At 36.6% G+C, this 24,179-nt stretch overlaps 1 protein-coding gene across 1 annotated transcript in view; it reads left to right on the forward strand.

Annotated features, from left to right (window-relative positions):
• Window positions 1-24,179, forward strand: part of IQCM (IQ motif containing M) — a 405,329-nt gene that overhangs the window by 39,057 nt on the left and 342,093 nt on the right. The gene's annotated exons all lie outside the window — the stretch shown is intronic.

The following is a 24,179-nucleotide window of genomic DNA, read 5'->3' on the forward strand; positions in this document are numbered from 1 at the left end:
GTTAAGCCTCTGACCATGGTATTTACTTGGTAAAATTCACCTTTCTCAGTAGTGGATAATTGGTATTATTTTTCTTTTTGGGGGAAGAGTATATCCAGGCATCCCCAAACTTTTTACACAGGGGGCCAGTTCACTGTCCCTCAGACCGTTGGAGGGCCACCACATACTGTGCTCCTCTCACTGACCGCCAATGAAAGAGGTGCCCCTTCCTGAAGTGCAGCGGTGGGGGCGGGGGATAAATGGCCTCAGGGGGCCGCATGCGGCCCATGGGCCGTAGTTTGGAGACGCCTGGTATATACTATCTAATTTGTCAAATTTTGATGAGTACTTTTGTATCTTATGACTGACATGGGAGAAAATTGTTGATAGAGAAGTATTGGTCATGGGAATGTAAAGTACAATATGACTTTGCATTTTGTTTTCAATATGTTACGCTATTACAAAAAGTTTACATATTTGAGATAATATTTCCATATCATTTTGTCTTATATAACCTTATGTGTCTGCCTCATCTCTTGTATAGACCATAATCAATATCATGTTATTAAAATTATTATCTTTCTAACCATTAACATCATGAATTTTATTGAGTACTTACTATGTACCAGGCCTTGTGCTAAGGACTTTGCATGTATCATTGACACAATCCTTATGGCAATATATTATTCTCATACACTTTTTTTTACAAAGGATGAAGCTGAGCTCAGATGTGATATAACTTCTTGAGTCATACAGGTGATAAATTGTAAAGTTCAAATTTATGCTTACTTAAGTCTGTCTGGCCTCTTAGCCACTTTTCTGAGTGATCTCTCATAATTAATGCAGTATATTTACCTGGAAGATAAGATTTAAATTCCTGAAATGACATATAAGTTAGCATAAAAGACATTGAATTGGTTTTTATTACATTGTCTTTATTAGAGTTGTGCAATCTTCATCTTACTTTTCATTACTATCATGTTTTCAGATTTCTGAAAATAGTTATGTTTTTATAGTACATTTTGCACTATTCCTATGCACATTGAAGTTTCATGGTGAAGTTAAATTGTACTGACAAAACATGGGATTAACTTTCAACTCTTTTACTGACATAGTAGAGAACTTTATGTTTTTAGGCATTTAATTCAGCTCTCTTCTCAGTTCTTGGCTGAGTTTCATTTATTCAGCAAACATTTATTGGGTGCCTAATATATGCTAGGCCAGGCACTAAGATATTTGTTCAATCAAAAAATTATTACCTCTATTATGGGATTATAAAATACAAACTTTCTAAGTGGAGATGATTTTTTTTTTCTATAACCTCCATGGTCCCTAACACATGTCTAAAAGAAATAGTCAATAACAATTTATTAGTTAACTGATCTTATTGAGTTGAGAACAATAATTATTTACATGTAGGTAGAGTAGGGAAAAAATCTGTATAATGAAGTCCAAAGTATTCAGACAATCCCTCTATCACAGATGTCTTTATTCCCCTTCCGTACATCAAATCTGAAATTAATTACATCTGTACTTAGTAAACACACTAATAAATTATTTCATTTATCCAATTAATATTTATTGGGCTGCGGATTTATAATGCTATATGTGAGTTAGAAAGTGAATAAGAATGTTTTCATTCTTAAGTAACCCATAACATACCAGGAGAATATTAATTCATGCAATAAGCATTTATCAAACATCTATTATATGCCAGGCATTCTTCTTGACATTTATGATATAGTTGTGAATAAGTGGAGCTTACATTCTGTTAGGAGTAGACAGGTAAAAATCAATCGAGGAGCAAACAGATAAGATAATGACAAAACATGATAATCACAATAAAGGAAATAGAATGATATAACAGACTACGTGTAGGGACATAGTTTAGATCCAAATGCCATGAATGCCTGTCTTAAGGACTTAAATATTTGATGTGAGATCTGAAGGACAAGAAGGACCAATGTTGTGCTAGTAAATCGGTTCTGCGGGACTAAAAAAACACTGATTTATAGCATTTCCTCAGGTTATAAGTATTCTCACCCTGGCTGATTTAGGTTATCAGAAATTTAATTTAGATTGCAAAATTCCAGATAATTGACAGTCAACTCTTTTTTTTTTTTTTTTTTTTTTTTGAGACGGAGTTTCGCTCTTGTTACCCAGGCTGGAGTGCAATGGCGCGATCTCGGCTCACCGCAACCTCCGCCTCCTGGGTTCAGGCAATTCTCCTGCCTCAGCCTCCTGAGTAGCTGGGATTATAGGCACGCGCCACCATGCCCAGCTAATTTTTTGTATTTTTAGTAGAGACGGGGTTTCACCACGTTGACCAGGTTGGTCTCGATCTCTCGACCTTGTGATCCACCCGCCTCGGCCTCCCAAAGTGCTGGGATTACAGGCTTGAGCCACCGCGCCCGGCCCAACTCTTGAATACTGACTGGTACAAGCCAATCCTGAGGAGGAAGAAACAATGACTTATTTAAGGTCCTGAAGGGAAACATAGTAGCCTCAGTGTAATGACAGATAAAATGGGCTAGTGATGTGAAATCAGGTGAGAGAGATGGGCATGAATTAGATAATGTATGGCCCTGCAGGTAATAGCAAATAATTGATTTTCTATTTAAGAGTGGTAGAAAGTCATTGAATGGTTTAAAGAGGAATATTATGATTGGATTTCCATTTTTAAAAGATACGCAGGCCTCTATTCTGTAAAATGGAATAAACAGAGGACAGGGGAAAGAGTGGAGAAAGTTATATTTCAGTCCAGGAAAGAGATAATGATGACTTAGATTGGGTTATTGTTCCATCTTTCCTTTCCTCCTCTACCTTGGGTTGGAGTATATTTTCTTGCTTTACTAAATTTGAGATTGACCGTGTCTTGTTTTGGCCAATGGAAGGTGAGAAGACATGATACAGACAATGACTTTAAATGTATATAGTGGTTTATCTTGTCTCTTACACTTTTTAATCTACCAGGGAAAGACCATGCCCCAGGTGGTAGCATCTATCTAGCCTGATTTGTCTAAGCCAGCTGACTGACAATCTGAAGCAGAACTGCTCTGGCTAACTCAAAGAACTATGAGCAAGAGAAAGCTAAACTTTTAAACTGCTGAGTTTTGATTCAGTTTGTTATACAGTGCTATGTGGCAGTTGTGGTTTTCAGTAAAGTGAAGAGAAATGGACACATCTAAGCTACATTTTGGTGGAGATAATGCGTTTCTGGTTTGAATGAGTAGCTATATGGTGTTATTTACTGACATGAGAAAGGCAAGAAAAATTTTTTAAGAGAGTAAATCAAGAGTTTCATTAAATATATTATACTTGAGATACTAACTAATGCATACATAGTCTGAAATTTTGAGGAGAGATGTGAGCTGGAGAATAAAGTTTTGGAGTCTTTGGTGTATGAACATTATTTAAAGCCATGAATGGAACTGGATGAAATTTCCTAAAGAATAAGTGAAGTTAACATAAACAAAAAGGCTTAAGACAGAGATTTAAGTCACTTCATTCACTGGAGGTTTGATAGAAGAAGGAGACTCAGCAAAGGAGATTGACAATGAGGAGCAGCAACATAGGAGGAAGTCTAGGAGAAAGTGTTGGTGTCTTTCATGAAAGAGAGTCATCATTGTGATTGACAGCTGCCGTGAAGGCTCAGTAAAAGCTGAAAAATACTTTTTCATTGGGTGTGCTACCATGAAGTCATTGTATCTTTGATGAGAGCAGTTTCCACAGAGCAACCACGGTACAAGGTAGATTGGGAGTGTAGTGAAAAGTAAATGGGGTGAGACAGAGCAAACAATTTATGTAGATAAACAGTCTAAACATTTTGCTATGAAGCAGCAAAGTGGAGACACTGAACAATAGGAAGAGAAGGTTTGTGTTTTGTTCCAAGTGCTATCTATGATGATGACGACTGCATTAAGTGGTAATCCAAGTTAAAAATATTTCATTTGACCTTTTTCAATTATTTTACCCATCTCACTTAAGATTTAGCCCAAACCTTCACAATCCTTATAAAATCTCTGTCCCCTTCCCTCAGTAAAGAACTTTACCTCCTACTTCATAGAGAAAATACATAAAGGTCTTCATGGTGAATTCACTGGAAACTTACTAATAGCCACCTAAAATCTTGTCTGTGGTTTTAGAAGATACCTCTTCAGTTATGAATTCTATCCTATTCTTTCCCTTCTCTGTCAGGAACCTATCTCATCTATTATGTATTATTTGCCCTCTTTTATGTCTCAATAGTCTCCTTTTTTATAACCTGTAAGTATATTAAAGTTTCTATCACATTAAAATTATACTGACACTATAATTTACTTTCTCAGACTTATGTTTCTGTGGAGATCATTTTATCACTATCTGTTTCTTCAAACCACATACCTCTTGAAAAGGGAGTCTACATTTGTTACCTCCAACAACTTCATTCCTTCAAACAAATGAAATCTGCTTCCACTTTCATTAAATTGTCCAATGACCTCCCAATTACAAAAGCTAAAGGATACATTTCATTACTTGTTTTAAATTCATGAGATAATGAAAATAAAGTTTCATAGCACTGTATTTGGAATTATGTAATTATTTGTGGTTAATTTTATTCCTAAGAATGTTTTCATAATCTCCAGATTCTTTTTTGCATTCCTAGTGCCTAGCAGACTTCCTATTACATTGTAGGTATTCAGTAAATATTTGTTGAAAGAGTGATTGAATAAATGGATGGATGCATAAAGACACAATCACTGTCCTCAAGAAACCGCCAGAGTTCACAATCTAGTGAGGAATTGGCATTCTACATAACACACATGCGCTGGAAATTCCAACAGTAGAAAATTATGTGACATCTACCCAGCCCACACACTAGAATGTGAAATGTCAGTAAATTGCAATCTGTCATTCTTCACTAATGAATCTGTCTATAAATTTGAAACTTTAAAAATTTTATGTTTCATTATAATTACTTCATATAAAATTAAATAAAATTTAAATATTGGGTCTTAGAGAGAAAAGTCTTAAGAAGGAGAGAAAACCGTTTGTAATTATTCAGTGTACAAAATATAAAATTTTATTTTTTGAATGAAAATGATTTAAGTGATCTGAAGCACTTTCGTAGTAGTAAGTCTTCGTGTAGAAGAGAGCTTAAAGCTCTTCTAGCCCATCTATTTTCACAACGTAAAATCCCATCTACAATATTCTGAAAGTTTCTGCTAACAGATATCTGTGAAGAGGAACACACTCCCTTTTCTGACACTGAATTTCCAATTTGTTTGAGCTTTAAATTCTAGAAATTAATTTCCAGTAACACATTGGTCTAGTTTAACTGTTTAACACAGACTGTTTTTACAACCTGAAATAGAGATGCTGTTTTTATGTAGAAGGAGGGGAAGAAATATGGATTTTTTAATGAAGGTCAGGAGAGAAGTGTGAATCAGTGGAAAGAAGTATGTATATAGTATCTATAGTATCTGAGAAAGTAATTGAAAGAAATTAATCCATGGCACTGGCAAACATAAAATAGTAATAATGAAAAATCTATGTGACTGAATGAGAGGTATTAAATGTTTTATTTATTGATTCTTATAACAAATGTTTGTTGAATGTGCTGGGTGTTTTAAGGAAGTGCTGAGGATTAAAGGGCATAAGTCCTAGTCTACATGGTGAGAGAGTTTACAGATTGTAAAGGGAAGGTGAGCCAACCAAACAATGAGTGCTGCAAATTGTTTTGATGTTAAGATAGATTAGAACACATACCTTGTGCTGAGTCTTGAAATGACTAGCAAAATGGGGAACAACTAAATTAACAAGTTGATTTATTAGGTAGATATAAGATGTTGCTCCTAAGAATGAAAGAATATATGAAGCATTATGAAAATTGACTATATTGGTATATAAAGGAGTCAACAAATTTCAAACAATTGGAATTACACAAAACTTATTCTCTGATTACTGTGATCTGAAATTAGAAAACAATAACAATGATAATTTAAAATTCCATAATTTGGAAATGAAAGATTATTTATGGAAAGTATGGAGTGTGGGTTAGAGTTTCATGGTTGGATGCAGGAATCCAAGTGGGAAAGCTGCTCATGTACCAGATGAAAGATGGCAAGGATCTAAATTGAGAGAGTATGAGTGGGAAAGGATTGAAGGGGATTGAAAGAGATTGAATAATGGAGATGACTTTCAGGCTTATGGATAGATAGTAGTGTCATTAAGTGTGAGAGGGACATGTAGATTAAGACAGAGATAGTTGGTTATTCAAATTTGGATCTCAGGAGTGTTCTAAACAATATATACAGATTTTTGCACATTGAGGTGATAAATATAGACAAGATCATGGACCATATCATCCATGTAAAGGGTTAAAGGAAAGAAATAGCTCTGGGGAACACACAACAGCTGGAGGTGGTCAAAGCATAATAAGACCATGAAGGAGAAAGGCAAAATTGTCAGAAGTGAAGGAAATTGAATGGATGATTGATTTCAGGTGAACAAATGATTGAGCGCAGATGAATGAGTGATTAATTCCAGCTGGACTCTGAGGCTCACATTGTTTTTTTTTTTTTGGATCCCTCGCCCAAACTGTATAAAGGAAAGACAACAGGGCCTCACTTTTTTTTTTTTTAAATAATAAGAAAAAGAATAAAGAAGAGGAAGAGGGAGAGAGGATGGGGGTATTGCTTTATTGCCTGGGCTAGAATGCAGTCTAAATATGGGTATGCCTATAATTGTCCTTAATAATGGAGACATGAAAGAAAATGAGAGAAGAGAATAACAAACAAAGAGCCAGCCAACATTTCGTTTAAACTTCTAAGTTGATATGATGTGGTGCTGATAAGAGTGTATATTATGTGTATTTAAAGTGGAAAGTTCTATAAATGTTAATTACGTTTACTTGTTCCAGATCTGAGTTCAAGTCCTGGATATCGTTGTTAATTTTCTGTCTCATTGATCTGTCTAATATTAATGTTGAAGTCTCCCACTATTATTGTGTGGGAGTCTAAGTCTCTTTATTAGTCTTGTATGTCTGGGTATTCCTGTATTGGGTGCATATATATTTAGGATCTTTAGCTCTTCTTGTTATTACATTGATCCTTTTATCGTTATATAATGTCCTTCTTTGCTTCTTTTGATCTTTGTTGCTTTAACGACTATTTTATCAGAGGCAAAAATTGTAACTTCTGCTTTTTATTTATATATTTTAGCTCTCTGGTTGGTAAATCTTTCTCCATCCTTTGTTTTGAGTCTTTGTGTATCCTTGAATATGAGATAGGTCTGGATGCAGCATACTGATGGGTTTTAGTTTTTTATTCAAATTGCCTGTCTGTCTTTGGATTGGGGGATTTAGTCAATTTAAATTTACAATTAATAATGATATATGTGAGTTTAATACTGCCATTTAATATTAGCTGGCTATTTTGCCCATTAGTTGATGTAAATTCTTCATTATATTGATGCTCTTTTTGGTATTTTTTAGAAAGGCTGATACTGTTTGTTCCTTTCTATGTGTAGTGCTTCTTTCAGAAGCTCTTGTAAAGCATGCCTGGTGGTGATGAAATCTCTGAGTGCTTGCTTGTTCACAAAAAACTTTATTTTTCCTTCACTTATGAAGCTTAGTTTGGCTGGATGTGAAATTCTTGGTTGAAAGTTCTCTTCTTTAAGGATGTTGAATATTGGTCCCCACTCTCTTCTGGCTTGTAGGGTTTCTGCTGAGACATCTGCTGTAAGTCTGATAGGCTTCCCTTTGTGAGTAACTTGATCTTTCTCTCTGGCTGCCCTTAGTATTTTCTCCTTCATTTCAACCCTGGTGAATCTGACGATTATGTGCCTTGGAGTTGCTCTTCTTGAGGAATATCTTTGTAGTGTTCTCTGTATTACCTGGAGTTGTATATTATCCTGCCTTACTAGGTTGGGAAAATTTTCCTGATTAATATCCTGAAGCATATTTTCCAGCTTGGATTCATTCTCTTCGTCACATTCAGGTACACCTATCAAGCGTAGATTAAGTCTTTTCACATAGTCCCATATTTCTTGGAGATTTTGCTCGTTCCTTTTTATCCTTTTTTCTCTAATCTTGTCGTCTTCTTTTATTTCATTGAGTTGGTCTTTGACCTCTGATATCCTTTCTTCTGCTTGATCAATTCAGCTGTTAAAACTCGTGCATACTTCACGTAGTTCTTGTATTGTGTTTTTCAGCTCCATCAATTCACTTATATTCCTCTCTAAATTGTGTATTCTTGTTAACATTTCGTCAAACCTTTTTTCAAAATGCTTTGTTTCTTTAGATTGGGTTTGAACAAGTTCTTTTAATTCACAGAAGTTTCTTATTATCCACATTTTGAAGCCTGCTTCTGTAATTGGAACACACTCGTTCTCCATCAGGCCTTGTTTCGTTGCCAGTGAGGAACTGTGATCCCCTGCTGAGGGAGAGGCATTCTGATCTTGGGTATTCTCACCCTTTTTTGGCTGTTTTCTTCCCTTTGTTGTAGATTTATCCATCTGTGGTCTTTATAATTACTGTCTTTGTAATTGGGTTTCCGAGTGGACGTCCAACTTATTGATTCTCAGCGCCGAAATCTGAGCAACCCACTGCACCAACTAAATCAGCGGCGTTAAGATTGATGGTGCTTTTCTGACTCTGCACCAAGAACTGACACTCTGAGGCACCGGCAAAACTGCCTCGCCGGTCACAAGAGTCACGCTGGCGACCTGTGGGCCTCCTCCGCTGGGAATCTCCTGGTGCTTGGGCAAGAAGAATTCACGTGAAGGTGTGGCGTCCTCTCGTTCTTTGTGCTTTCACTGGGAGCTACAATCCCGAGCTGCTAGTGATCAGCCATCTTGGATCTCTCTGGCACACATTGTAAGTATTGTTAGAGACTGAAGTCTTTTGGTTGCTCAGGTTTTTTTTTTTTTGTTGTTGTTTTCTTTGTTGCCTGCCAGCTCATATCTCGGATGGCAGTTTTAATGTCTTATATGTCTTTTGCCTAACTTCATTCTAAAACCTCTAATAATCAGTTTACCTCTGTTTTTTTCCCCTGGTCTTCCTGTTGGTCTCTCTTTGAATAAGTATTTGAATCAGAAGTTATTTATAATTTATATTTCAGAACTGAAATTCTAGTTTGGTGAAATTGGTTTAGAGACTAGATTTTTCATAAGGCAATAGTTAGAATTTCAGGAATGTTATAATTGGCCTAAAGACACATACCAAGTCTCATTCTCCATCTAAAGATTTATCTGCAGCAGTGGTAGATTTTAATATGTTTTAACTGCCTTTTTAGAGCTCTCCTTTAATTCTGTATACTGATTTTTAAGGAGTATATCTGCATTTATTTTGTATTTTGGATACAGTCCTAATATGACTTAGCTAAATGGTACTATAAAGGGCTTTTAGTTTAGCATGTAAATGGATTATACTAAAACTATTTAACAGGTTTTTTTTTCCTCTGAAATAGACATATCTTTTGCTTAATTATTGTATTAACACAAGCTCATTATAAATATTTTAAAAATACATACATATATAGGATTGAAAGGGAAAGTTCTCGCAATACTACATTTTCCCCTTCCTTCCAAAGATAGACACCTCTGATGGTCTTAGTTTGGTGTAAATATTAGACAAGAAAGGTTGGGCTCTGTTGAGTAACAAAGGAACACTAGATTCTCTGTGGCTTCATGTTTCATAAAGACTTATTTTCCCCTCACATCAGTCACAGTGTGATAGTTTACCTTGTAGCTCTGCCATTTGGTGCACAGGTTTCCTAGGGCACTGTGGCAGGGAAAGAGTGGGCTGGAGGAATTTAAGCCCCAGACCTGGTAGTGGCTCACACCTCATATGCCCGCATCTCATTGGTCAGAGTCTAATCACATGTTCTCAACCTAATTGTAAAGGGGTATGGGAAATATAGGGGATCACATGGAGAATTTGGTTGAGTACTAATTGTCTCAGCTGTAGTATACATTCTTCCACACCTTTCCTGTGCATTTGCAAATAAATAAACCAAGATATACATATACATATATTTTTATGCATATATATGTATTTTTACAAATGTGAATTCCTCATTAGTGAAAATTTATTTTCATAACGTTGCTTTCAAAATAATATTATCTTTAAATAATACCTTCACTTGTGAACTTCATCACATCCTTTCTAGGTATGCAGTGAACCTGTTCCCTGCTTATGTATTCAATTCCAAGTGTGTTCAGATGTAAGCATCTGCAATCTCTTGATCTATAATGGTTTCTTTCCCATCTGACTTGAAAACCTTCTTCCTTTAAAAATAAAACAAAAATTTCACTAAATCCTAATGCTTTTTTTAAGCTTCTATGATCGTCATTCTTTCATTGCAAGCTTAATTTCTTTACCATTGCTGTAAAATTCACTCTTTATATCTCCAGATTGTACTTCTCATCACCTTTGCCTCATCCTTTTTCTCCTTTACTTTTCTGCAGTGATTTTCACTCTTAGTTATGTTGTCCACTGAGGATAGAAATAATGCTTTATTAACCATTACACTTCTCCCCTCCCAGGAATTAGCATAGTAATAGATTTTTGCTAAGTAAATATTCTACAAATAAGTACAATAAACAAACAGGTAAATTGAGCATCAGAGTGATTAAGAATTCAGGTTCCAGGGGCTATCTGCCTGGGTTTGAATATCATCTCTACCTATTGCTAATGGTCTAATCTTGGGAAAGTGAATCACACCTTCTCTGCTTTCTTTTCCTCATTTGTAAAATGGAGATAGTAATAGTACCTAATTAATGGGGTAGCTGTAAGAATAAAACATGGTAATCCATATATAGCCATTAGCACACTTGGCATATCAAATATTTTTACTGTTTCTATTTTTAAGACACAAAAATTTTCCTTTACCTTAATATAATATCACTTAACATACCATATGTCTTTATACAAAGTGTGTCCTCTGAGCTTTATAGTTACTTTCTGAAGTAAACAAGGGAGAAATTACCTACTTTTACTGTTGAATTCCCTGAAGCCCCACAAGTTCCAGGGGTCAGTGCAGAGCACAGTGATAAAGAATGAACGAGTCCTGGGTCTGTACATTCCAAGTTAAAGGATCTTGGGAAAGTTGCTTCTCCTGAGTAAAAGGGAATAATCACAGTACTTTACAAAAAGAAAAACTAAACAAAACTGTTAAAGCTTACCTGAGATAATTCACAAGAAATGCTAACCAATGCTTCTGGTACCTTATAAATACAGCCTTTGCTCAGTATCCTTGGGGAATTGGTTCCAGGACTTCCCCTACCTCCACCATTCCAAGATCCAAGAATGCCCAAGTCTCTGATAAAATGTGCATAACCTATGCACATCTTCCTATATTTATTTATTTATTTATTGCATTTTAGATTTGGGGGTACATGTGAAGAACATGCAAGATTGTTGCATAGGTACACATATGGTAGTGTGATGTGCTGCTTTCATCTCCATCACCTATATCTGGCATTTCTACCCATACTATCTCTCCTCAACCCCCCAACCCCTGCTGTCCCTTCCCTATTGCCCCCCTACAGGCCCCAGTGTGTGATGCTCCCCTCCCTGTGTCCATGTGTTCTCATTGTTCAACACCCATCTGTGAGTGAGAACATGTGGTGTTTGATTTTCTGTTCTTGTGTCAGTTCGCTGAGAATGATGGTTTCCAGATTCATCCATGTCCCTACAAAGGACACGAACTCATCGATTTTGATGGCTGCATAGTATTCCATGATGTATATGTGCCATATTTTCCCTGTCCAGTCTATCATCGATCGGCATTTGGGTTGGTTCCAGGTCTTTGCTATTGTAAACGGTGCTGCAGTGAACATTTGTGTGTATGTGTCCTTATAGTAGAATGATTTGTAATCCTTTGGATATATACCCAGTAATGGGATTGCTGGGTCAAATGGAATTTCTATGTCTGGGTCTTTGAGGAATCACCACACTGTTTTCCACAATGGTTGAACTAATTTACACTCCCACCAACAGTGTAAAAGTGATCCTGTTTCTCCACATCATCTCCAGCATCTGTTGTCTCCAGATTTTTTAATGATCACCATTCTAACTGGCATGAAATAGTATCTCAATGTAGTTTTGATTTGCATTTCTCTAATGACCAGTGATGATGAGCATTTTTACATATGTTTGTTGGCCTTCTGTACGTCTTCTTTTGTAAAGTGTCTGTTCATGTCCTTTGCCCACTTTTGAATGGGATTGTTTGTTTTTTTCTTGTAAATCTGTTTTAGTTCTTTGTAGATTCTGGATATCAGCCCTTTTTCAGATGGGTAGATTAGAAAAATTTTTTCCCATTCTGTTGGTTGCCTGTTCACTCTAGTGAGAGTTTATTTTGCTGTACAGAAGCTGTGGAGTTTGATTAGGTCATATTTGTCTATTTTGGCTTTGGTCGCCAATGCTTTTGGTGTTTTGGTCATGAAGTCCTTGCCTATGCCTATGTCCTGAATGGTTTTGTCTAGATTTTCTTCTAGGGTTTTTATGGTATTAGGTCTTATGTTTAAGTCTTTAATCCATCTGGAGTTAATTTTAGTGTAAGGTATCAGGAAGGCGTCCAGTTTCTGCTTTCTGCACATGGCTAGCCAATTTTCCCAACACCATTTATTAAACAGGGACTCCTTTCCCCGTTTCTTGTTTTTGTCAATTTTTAAAAAATTTACTTATTTTTTCTGTAGGCTACTGGGGTGCAGGTGGTATTTGGTTATAGGATAAGTTATTTAGTGTTGATTTGTGAAATTTGGTGCACTTATCACCCAAGCAGTATATACTGTACCCTATTTGTAGTCTTTTATCCCTCATCCCCTTTCCACCATTCCCCCCAAATCCCCGAAGTCCATTGTATCATTCTTATGCCTTTGTATCCTCATGTCTTAGCTCCCGCATATCAGTGAAAACATATGATACACATAGTTTCTTTATCCACTTTTTGATTGATGGACATTTGGGTTGGTTTCACGACTTGCCAATTGCAAATTGTGCTGCTATAAACATGCATGTGTGAGTATCTTTTTTGTATAACGACTTCTTTTCCATTGGGTAGATACCCAGTAGTGGGATTAGTGGATCAAATGGTTGTTCTACTTTTAGTTCTTTAAGGAATCTTCACATTGCTTTCCATAGTAGCTATACCAGTTTACATTCTCAGCAATAGTGTAGAAGTGTTCCCTGATCACTGCATCCATGCCCATATCTACTGTTTTCTAATTTTTTGAGTTTGGCCATTCTTGTAGGAGTAAGGTGGTATCACATTGTGGTTTTGATTTGCATTTCCCTGGTCATTAGTGATGTTGAGTATTTTTTCATGTTTTTTGGCGATTTGTATATCTTCTTTTGAGAATTATCTATTCATGTCCTTAGCTCACTTTTTGATTTTTTTTTTCTTATTGATTTGTTTGAATTAATTGCAGATTCTGGATATTTGTCTTTTGTCAGATGTGTAGATTGTGAAGATTTTCTCCCACTCTGTGGGTTGTCTGTTTCCTCTGCTGACTGTTCCTTTTGCAGTGAAAAACTCTTTAGTTTAATTAATTCCCAAATATTTATCTTTTTTTTTCTTTTTTTATGAAAATGCATTTATTTATTTATTTTATTGTACTTTAGGTTCTGGGGTACATGTGCAGATCATGCAGGACTGTTGCATAGGTACATACATGGCAATGTGCCTCCATCCCCTGTCACCTAAATCTGGCATTTCTCCCCATGTTATCCCTCCCTGACCTCCCCACCCACTGCTGTCCTTCCCTTACCTCCCCAACAGAACAGGGAGATGCTCCCCTCCCTGTTCAACACCCACCTATGAGTGAGAACATGTGGTGTTTGATTTTCTGTTCTTGTGTCAGTTTCTTAAGAATGATGGTTTCCAGATTCATTCATGTCCCTACAAAGGACCCAAACTCTTTTTTTTTATATGGCTGCATAGTATTCCATGGTGTATATGTGCCGCATTTTTTTTTTTTTTTGGTTCAGTCTATCGTCAATGGGCTTTTGCTTGGTTCTAGGTCTTTGCTATTGTAAACAGTGCCACTATGAACATATGCGTGCATGTGTCTTTATTATAATAGAATGATTTATAATCATTTGAGTATATACCCAGTAATGGGATTGCTGGCTCAAATGAAATTTCTATTTCTAGGTCCTTGAGGAAGTGCCACACTGTCTTCCACAATGGTTGAACTAGTTTACACTCCCACCAACAGTGTAAAATTGTTCCTATTTCTCCACATCCTCTCCAGCATCTGTTGTCTCCAGATTTTTAAATGATTGCCATTCTAACTGGTGTGAGGTGGCATCTCAATGTTGTTTTGATTTGCATTTCTCTAATAATCAGTGATGATGAGCATTTTTTCATATGTTTGTTGGCCTCATATATGTCTGTTTTGGAGAAGTGCCTGTTCACAATTCTTTGCCCACTTTTGAATGGGTTTGGTTGTTTTTTTCTTGTAAATCTGTTTTAGTTCTTTGTAGTTTCTGGATACTAGCCCTTTGTCAGATGGGTAGATGGCAAAAATTTTTTCCCATTCTGTTGATTGCCTGTTCACTCTAGTGAGAGTTTATTTTGCTGTACAGAAGCTGTGGAGTTTAATTAGGTCCCATTTGTCTATTTTGGCTTTTGTTGCCAATACTTTTGGTGTTTTAATCATGAAGTCCTTGCCTATGCTTATGTCCTGAATTTGCCTAGGTTTTCTTCTAGAGTTTTTATGGTGTTAGGTCTTACATTTAAGTCTTTAATCCATCTGGAGTTAATTTTAGTGTAAGGTGTCAGAAAGAGGTCCAGTTTCTGCTTTCTGCACACTGCTAGCCAGTTTTCCCAACATCATTTATTAAACAGGGAATCCTTTCCCCATTGCTTTTCTTTGTCAGGTTGGTCAGAGATCAGATGGTTGTAGATGTGTGGCATTGCCTCTGAGGCCTCTGTTCTGTTCCATTGGTCTATATCTGTTTTAGTACCAGTACCATGCTGTTTTGATAACTGTAGCCTTCTAGTACAGTTTGAAATCAGGTAGCATGATGCCTCTGGCTTTGTTCTTTTTGCTTAGGATTGTCTTGGCCATGCAGACTCTGTTTTGGTTCCATATTTTCCAGTTCTGTGAAGAAGGTCATTGGTAGCTTTATGGGGATAGTGTTGAATCTATAAATTACTTTGAGCAGCATGGCCATTTTCACAATATTGATTCTTCCTAATCATGAGCATGGAATGTTTCGCCATTTGTTTGTGTCCTCTCTTATTTCCTTGAGCAGCGGTTTGTAGTTCTCCTTGAAGAGGTCCTTTACATCCTTTGTTAGTTGTATTCCTGGGTATTTTATTCTCTTTGTAGCAATTGTGAATGGGAATTCACTCATGATTTGGCTCTCTGTTAGTCTGTTACTGGTGTATAGAAATGCTTGTGATTTCTGCACATTGATTTTGTATCTGGAGGCTTTGCTGAAGTTGCTTATCAGTTTAAGGAGATTTTAGGCTGAGATGATAGGGTCTTCTAAATATATAATCATGCCATTTGCAAATAGAGACAATTTGACTTCCTCTTTTCCTAATTGAATACCCTTTATTTTTTTTTTTTTTCTTGCCTGATTGCTCTGGCTAGAACTTCCAATACTATATTTAATACGAGTGGTGACAGAGGGCATCCTTGTCTAGTGCTGGATTTCAAAGTGAATGCTTCCAGTTTTTGTCCATTCAGTATGATATTGGCTGTAGGTTTGCAATAAATAGCTTTTATTATTTTGAGAGATGTTCCTTTGATACTTAGTTTATTCAGAGTTTTTAGCATAAAGGGCTGTTGAATTTTGTTGAAGGCTTTCTCTGCATCTATTGAGATAATCATGTAACTTTTGTCTCTGGTTCTGTTTATGTGGTGGATTATGTTTACAGACTTGCGTAAGTTGAACCACCCTTGCATCCCTGGAATGAAGCCTACTTGATCATATTTATAAGCTTTTTGATGTCCTGTTGCAATTGGTTTGCCAGTATTTTATTGAAGATTTTTACATCCATGTTATTTTTGTTTTTAATTGCATTTGCTTTTGGGTTCTTGGTTATGAAATTCTTGCCTAAGCCAACGTCTAGAAGGGTTATCCATTGTTATCTTCTAGAACTTTTATAGTTTCAGATCTTAGATTTAAGTACTTAATCCATCTTGAGTTGATTTTTGTATAAGGTGAAAGATGAGTATCCAGTTTCATTCTCCTATATGTAGCTAACCAATTATCCCAGTACCATTTGTTGAAAAGGGTGTCCTTTTTCCAGTTTATGTTTTTGTTTGCTTTGTCGAAGATCAGTTGGCTGTAGATATTTGGATTGATTTCTAGATTCTCTATTCCGTTCCACTGGTTTATGTGCCTTTTTTTTTTTTTTTTTTTTTTTTTTTTTTTTTTTTAGACGGAGTTTTGCTTTTGTTACACAGGCTGGAGTGCAATGGTGCAATCTCGGCTCACTGCAACCTCCACCTCCTGGGTTCAAGCAATTCTACTGCCTCAGCCTCCCAAGTAGCTGGGATTACAGGCACGCATCTCCATGCCCAGCTAATTTTTTGTACTTTTTAGTAGAGACGTGGTTTCACCATGTTGACCAGAATGGTTTCGATCTCTTGACCTCGTGATCCACCCGCCTCGGCCTCCCAGAGTGCTGGGATTACAGGTGTGAGCTATGTGCCTATTTTTATCCCAGTACAATGCTGTTGGTGACTATGGCCTTATACTATAGTTTGAAATCATGTAGTTTGATGGCTCTAGATTTGTTCTTTTTGCTTTTCTTGCTTTAGGTATGCAGGCTCTTTTTGAGTTCCATATGAATTTGTTTTTTGAAAAATTCTGTGAAGAATGATAATGGTGTTTAGATGGAGGGTGTGTTGAATTTGTAGATTGCTTTTGGCAGTATGGTCCTTTTCACAATATTGATTCTACCCATCCATGAATATGGAATGTGTTTCCATTTGTTTGTGTTGTCTGTGATTTCTTTCAGCAGTGTTTTGTAGTTTTCCTTGTAGAGGTCTTTTGCTTCCTTGGTTAGGTATATTCCTGAGTATTTTGTTTTATTGTTATTTTTGCAGCTACTGTAAAAGGGGTTGAGTTCTTGATTTGATTTTCTGCTTAGGCACTGCTGTTGGTATATAGAAGAGCTACTGATTGGTGTACATTAATCTCATTTCTGGAAACTGCTGAATTTTTTAATCAGTTCTAGGAGCTTTCTGGAGTCTTTAGTGTTTTCAAGGTAAACAATCATATCTTCAGCAAACAGTGTACAGTTTGACTTCCTCTTTACAGATTTGAATTCCCTTTATGTCTTTCTCTTGTTTGATTGGTCTGGCTAGGACCTCCAGTACTATGTTGAAGAGGCATGGTAAGAGTGGCACTCTTGTATTGTTCGAGTTCTCAGAGGGAATGTCTTCAACTTTTCCTCATTCAGTATTATATTGGCTATGGGTTTGTCATAGATGGCTTTTATTACATTGAGGTATATCGCTTGTATGCCAATTTTGCTGGGAGTTTTAAACAGATGCTGGATTTTGTCAGATACTTTTTCTGCACCTTTTGAGGTGATCATATAATTTTTGTTTTTGATTCTGTTTATATGGTGTATCGCATTTATTGACTTGGGATGTTAAACATCCCTGTATCCATGGTTTGAAAGCTACTTGATTGTGGTGGATTATCTTTTAGATACATTGTTGGATTTGGTTATCTTGTATTTTGTTAAGGAGTTTAGCACCTATGTTCATCAGGGATATTGGTCTGTAGTTTTCTTTTTAGTTATATCCCTTCCTGATTTTGGTACTAGGGTGATTCTGACTTCATAGAATGAATTAGAGAGGATTCCCTCTTTCTCTATCTTGTGGAACAGTGTCAAAATGATGATTGATACCAATTTCTTCTCCTATACTTTAAATCATCTCTAGATTACTTATAATACCAAATGATATGCAACCTCTATGCAAATAGCTTTAATATATTGTTTTTTAATTTTAATTATTTTTATTGTATTGTATTTTTAAACATTTTTTTGCCTGAATATTGTCAATCTGTGGTTTCTTGAATCTACAGATGCAGAACCCAAGGATACTGAAGGCCAACTGTAGTTAATCAATGTCAACCTTCTGTTTTCTATTTCTATAAAAATTTTATGTTCTCTATTACACATTTGAATGTACATTACATAATTCAGTCTAGTATGCTCTTCTGTTTGTTGGCATGGAGATTCAACTAGTTTGTATTTTTTTAAAGCAGCAGGTTTGTCTGATATGTTCTCTCTCTCTTTTATTAATAATATATCTGAGCTAGTAGCTAGAAGGTGCTCAATAGTTACCTGATAATATTTTTGTTATAATATTTCAAACTATATATTGGTTCCATTATCTGTGCACAACAGAAAGTAATGGGTATTTAAAAAAAAAACTTATGTAAATTTCTCTTTAGATTCAAAGAATTATATATATATATTTTTTAAATCGTACTTTAGGTTCTGGGGCACATGTGCAGATCATGCAGGATTGTTGCATAGGTACATACATGGCAAGGTGGTTTGCTACCTCCAACCACCCATCACCTATATCTGGCATTTCTGCCTATGTTATCCCTCCACAACTTCCCCAACCCCCACTGTCCCTCCCTTTGTGCCCAGTGTGTGAATGCTCCTCTCCCTGTTTCCATGTGTTCTCATTGTTCAACACTTGCCTGTGAGTGAGAATATGTGGTGTTTGATATTCTGTTCTTCTGTCAGTTTGCAGAGAATGATGGTTTCCAGATTCATCCATGTTTCTATGAAGGACACAAACTCATTGTTTTTTATGGCTGCATAGTATTCCATGGTGTATATGTGCCACATTTTCCTTGTCCAGTCTATCATCAATGGGCATTTAGGTTGATTCCATGTTTTTGCTATTGTCAACAGTACTGCAGTGAACATATGTGTGCATGTGTCTTTATAATAGAATGATTTATAATCCTTTGGGTATATACCCAATAATGGGATTGCTGGTTCAAATGGAATTTCTATTTCTAGATCCTTGAGGAATCACCACACTGTCTTCCACAATGGTTGAACTAATTTACACACCCACCAACAGTGTAAAAGTGTTCCTATTTCTCCACATCCTCTCCAGCATCTGTTGTCTCCAGTTTTTTTAATGATCATCATTCTAACTGGCATGGGATGGTATCTCAATGTGGTTTTGATTTGTGTTTCTCTAATGACTAGTGACAATGAGCATTTTTTCATGTTAGTTGGCCTCATATGCATCTTCTTTTGAGAAGTGCCTGTTCATATCCTTTGCCCACTTTTGAATGAGTTTGACTGTTTCTTGTAAATCTGTTTTAGGTCTTTGCAGATTCTGGATATTAGCCCTTTGTCAGATGGGTAGATGGCAAAAATTTTTGCCATTCTTTTGGTTGCCAATTCACTCTAATGATTGTTTCCTTTGCTGTACAGAAGCTTTGGTGTTTAATTAGGTCCCATTTGTCTATTTTGGCTTTTGTTGCCAATACTTTTGGTGTTTTAATCATGAAGTCCTTGCCCATGCCTATGTCCTGAATGGTATTGCTTAGGCGTTTTTCTAGGGTTTTTATGGTGTTAGGTCTTATGTTTAAGTCTTTAATCCATGTAGAGTTAATTTTAGTGTAAGGTGTCAGGAAGGGGTCCAGTTTCTGCTTTCTGCACATGGCTAGCCAGTTTTCCCAATATCATTTATTAAACAGGGAATCCTTTCCCCATTGCTTGTTTTTATCAGATTTGTCAAAGATCAGATGGTTGTAGATGTATGGCATTGACTCCACGGCCTCTGTTCTGTTCCATTGGTCTATATCTCTGTTTTGGTACCAGTATCATGCTGTTTTGATTACTGTAGCTTTGTAGTATAGTTTGAAGTCAGGTGGCATGATGCCTCTGGCTTTGTTCTTTTTGCTTAGTATTTCCTTAGCTATGCAGGCTCTCTTTTGGTTCCTTATGAAGTTTAAGGTTTTTGTTTTTTTTTTTTCCAATTATGTGAAGAGGGTCATTGGTAGCTTGATGGGGACAGCGTTGAATCTGTATATTACTTTGGGCAATATGGCCATTTTCACAATACCGATTCTTCCTAACCATGAACATGGAATGTTTTTCCAACTGTTTGTGTCCTCTCTTATTTCCTTGAGCAGTGGTTTGTAGTTCTCCTTGAAGAGGTCCTTTGCATCCTTTTTTAGTTGTATTCCTAGCTATTTTATTATCTTTGTAGCAATTGTGAATGCTAGTTCACTCTGGATTTCGCTCTCCTTAAGTCTGTTATTGGCATATAATAATGTTTGTGATTTCTGCACATTGATTTTTTATCCTGAAACTTTGCTAAAGTTGCTTATCAGTTTAAGTGATTTTGGGCAGAGATAATGTGATTTTCTAATTATACAATCACATTGTGTGCAAATAGGCACAATTTGACTTCTTCCTTTCCTAATTGAATACACTGTATTTCCTTTTCTTGCCTGATTGCTCTGGCTAGAACTTCCAATACTATATTGAATAGGAGTGGTGAGAGAGGGCATCCTTGTCTAGTGCTGGATTTCAAAGGGAATGCTTCCAGTTTTTGCCCATTCAGTATGATATTGGCTGTGGGTTTGTCATAAATAGCTTTTATTATTTTGAGATACGTTACAATGATATTAGCGTTTTTAGCATAAAGCACTGTTAAATTTTGTTGTTGGCGTTTTCTGCATCTATTGAGATAATAATGTGTTTTTTGACAGTGATTCTGTTTATGTGATGGATTATGTTTATTAATTTGTATATGTCGAACCAGCCTTGTATCCCTGGGATTGTGATGGATAAGCTTTTTGATGTGCTATTGTAATCAGTTTGCCATTATTTTGTTGAAGAATTTATCATCTATGTTCATCATGGATATTGTCCTGAAGTTTTATTTTTCAGTTGAGTCTCTATTGTGTTTTGGTATCAGGATAATATTGGTCTCATAAAATAATTTGTGAAGGATTCCATCCTTCTGTATTGTTTGGAATAGTTTCAGAAGGAGTGGTACCAGTTCCTCTTTGTACTTCTGGTAGAATTTGGCTGTGAACCATCTGTACCTGGATTTTTTTTGGTTGGTAGACTATTAATTTCTGCCTCAACCTCAGCGTTTGCTATTGGTCTATTCAGGGTTTCAACTTCTTTCTGATTTAGGCTTGGGAGGGTGCAAATGTCCAGGAATTTATCCATTTCTTCAAGGTTTACTAGTGTGTGTTCATAGAGTTGTTTGTAGTAGTCTCTGATGGTAGTTTGTATTTCTGTGGAATTGGTGGTGATATTCCCTCTATCAGTTTTTATTACATCTATTTGATTATTCTCTCTTGTCTTTTTTATTAATCTGATTAGCAGTCTGTCTATTTTGTTGATCTTTTCAAAAAACCAGCTCCTAGATTTATTGATTTTTTTCAAGGTTTTTTTTTAATGTCTCTATCTCCTTCAGTTCTACTCTGATCTTAGTTAGTTCTTGTCTTCTGCTAGCTTTTGAATTTTTTTATCTTGCTCCTCTAGCTCTTTCAATTTTGATGATAGGGTGTTGATTTTACATTGTTTGCCACTTCTCATGTGGGCATTTATTGCCATAAATTTTCCTCTGAAGACTGCTTTAAATCTGTCTCAGAGATTCTGGTACCTTGTGTCTTCATTTTGCTTGGTTTCAGAGAACATCTTTATTTCTGCCTTCATTTCATTGTTTATCTAGTCAACATTCAGGAGACAGTTGTTTACTTTCCATGAAGTTGTGCAGTTCTGAGTTAACTTCTTAATCCTGAGTTCTAATTTGATTGCACTGTTGTCTAAGAGACTGTTACCATTTCTGTTCTTTTGCATTTGCTGAGGAGTGATTTACTTCCAATTATGTGGTCAATTTTAGAGTAGGTGAGATGTGGTGCTGAGAAGAATGTATATTCTGTGGATTTGGGGTGGAGAGTTCTGTGGATGTCTTTTAGGTCTGCTTAGTCCAGATCTGAGTTCAAGTCCTGGATATCCCTGTTAATTTTTGTCTCGATCTGTTTAATATTGACAGGCGAGTGTTAAAGTCTCCCACTATTATTGTGTGGGACTCTAAGTGTCTTAGTAGGTCTCTGAGAACTTGCTTTATGTATTGGCTACTTCTGTATTTGGTACCTATATATTTAGGATCGTTAGCTCTTCTTGTTGCATTGATCCTTTTTCTATTATGTAATGTCCTTCTTTGTCTCTTTTAATCTTTGTTGATTTAACATCCATCTTATCAGAGACTCTGATTATAACTCCTGCTTTTTTTGCTCTCAATTTTTGGTAAATCTTCTTCCATCCCTTTGTCTTGAGCCTATGTGTGTACTTTCATGTGAGGTGGATTTCCTGAATGCAGCACACTGATAGGTCTTGACTTTTTATCCAATTTGCCAGTCTGTATCTTTTGATTGGAGCATTTAGCCATTTACATTTATGGTTAATATTGTTATGTGTAAATTTGATCCTGCCATTTTGATGCTAGCTGGTTCTTTTGCCCATGAGGTGACGCAGTTTCTCTATTGTGTTGATGGTCTTTACCATTGAGTATGTTTTTGGAGTGGCTGGTACTCGTTGTTCCTCTGCATGTTTAGTGCTTTCAGGAGACCTTGTAAGGCAGTCCTGGTGGTGACGAAATCTCTCAGCAATTGCTTGTTTGTAAAGGATTTTGTTTCTTCTTTGCTTATGAAGCTTAGTTGGCTAGATATGAAATTCTAGGTTGAAATCTCTTTTCTTTAATGATGTTGAATATTGGCCCCAATCTTTTCTGGCTTGTAGGGTTTCTGCCAAGAGATCCACTGTGAATCTGATGGGCTTCCCTTTGTGGGTAACCTGACTTTTCTCTCTGGCTGCCCTTAGTACTTTTTCATTCATTTCAACCCTGGTGAATCTGATGATTATTTGTCTTGTGATTGCTCTTCTTGAGGAATATCTTTGTGGTGTTCTCTGTATTTCCTGGACTTGAATGTTGTCCTGCTTTGCTAGGCTGGGGAAATTCTCCTGGATAATATCCTGAAGAGTGTTTTCCAGCATCGATTCATTCTCTCTGTGACATTCAGGTACACCTATCAAACATAGATTAGGTCTTTTAACATAATCCCTTATTTCTTGGAGGCTTTGTTCATTTCTTTTCACTCTTTTTTCTTTAATATTGCCTTCTCATTTTATTTCATTGAGTTGAACTTTAATCTCTGATATTCTTTATTCTGCTTGGTCGATTCAGCTATTGAAACTTGTGTATGCTTTGTGAAATTCTCATGCTGTGTTTTTCAGCTCCATCAAGTCATTTGTATTCTTCTCTAAGCGGTTTATTCTAGTTAGCATTTCATCTAACCTTTTTTCAAGGTTCTTAGTTTCTTTGCATTGGGTTAGATCATGTTCTTTTAGCTCAGAGAAGTTCGTTATTACCCACCTTCTGAAGCCTGTTTCTGTCAATTCATCAGACTCGTTCTCCATCCAGCTTTGTTCCCTTGCTGGTGAGAAGTTGTGATCCCTTGGAGGGGGTGACCTATTCTGTTTTTTGGTGTTTTCATCCTTTTTGGACTGTTTTCTTCCCATCTTTGTGGATTTATCTACCTGTGGTCTTTGTAGTTGGTGACTTTCAGATGGGGTCTCTGACTGGATGTTGTTTTTGTTAATGTTGAAGCTATTTCTTCCTGTTTTTTAGTTTTCCTTCTAACAGTCAGGCCCCACTGCTGTAGGATGGCTGGAGGTCCTTTCCAGAGCCTGTGTGCCTGGGGATCATCTGTTGCAACTGCGGAACAGTAAGAGTTGCTGCCGGTTTCTTCTTTTGTTATCTTTTTTTCAGAAGGGTACCCACCAGATGTGAGCCTGACCTCTCTTCTATGAGGTGTCTCTTTGAATATATGGGGGTCAGGAGCTGCTTGAGGAGACAGTCTGTCCCTTATAGAAGCTCAAGTGCTGTGCTGGGAGCTCCGTTATTCCATTCAGAGCTTCTGGGCAGGTATGTTTAAGTCTCTGCAGCAGCATTCATAACTGCCTTTCCCCAGGTGCTCTGTCCTGGGAAGTTGGGGCTTTATTTATAAGTTCCTGATGTGCTGCTGCCATTTTTCAGAGATGCCATGCCCAGCCAGGAAGTAGTCTAGTCAGAGGCATTGCTGAGCTGCCATGGGCTCTGTCCAGTTGCTGTGTAAACTTCCTTGTGGTTTTGTTTACAGAGGTACAGTTAGAACTGCCTCCGTAATGGAAGTCTGCCTC

The sequence above is a fragment of the Saimiri boliviensis genome, chromosome 3 (assembly GCF_048565385.1).
Source record: "Saimiri boliviensis isolate mSaiBol1 chromosome 3, mSaiBol1.pri, whole genome shotgun sequence".
NCBI lineage: Eukaryota > Metazoa > Chordata > Mammalia > Primates > Cebidae > Saimiri > Saimiri boliviensis.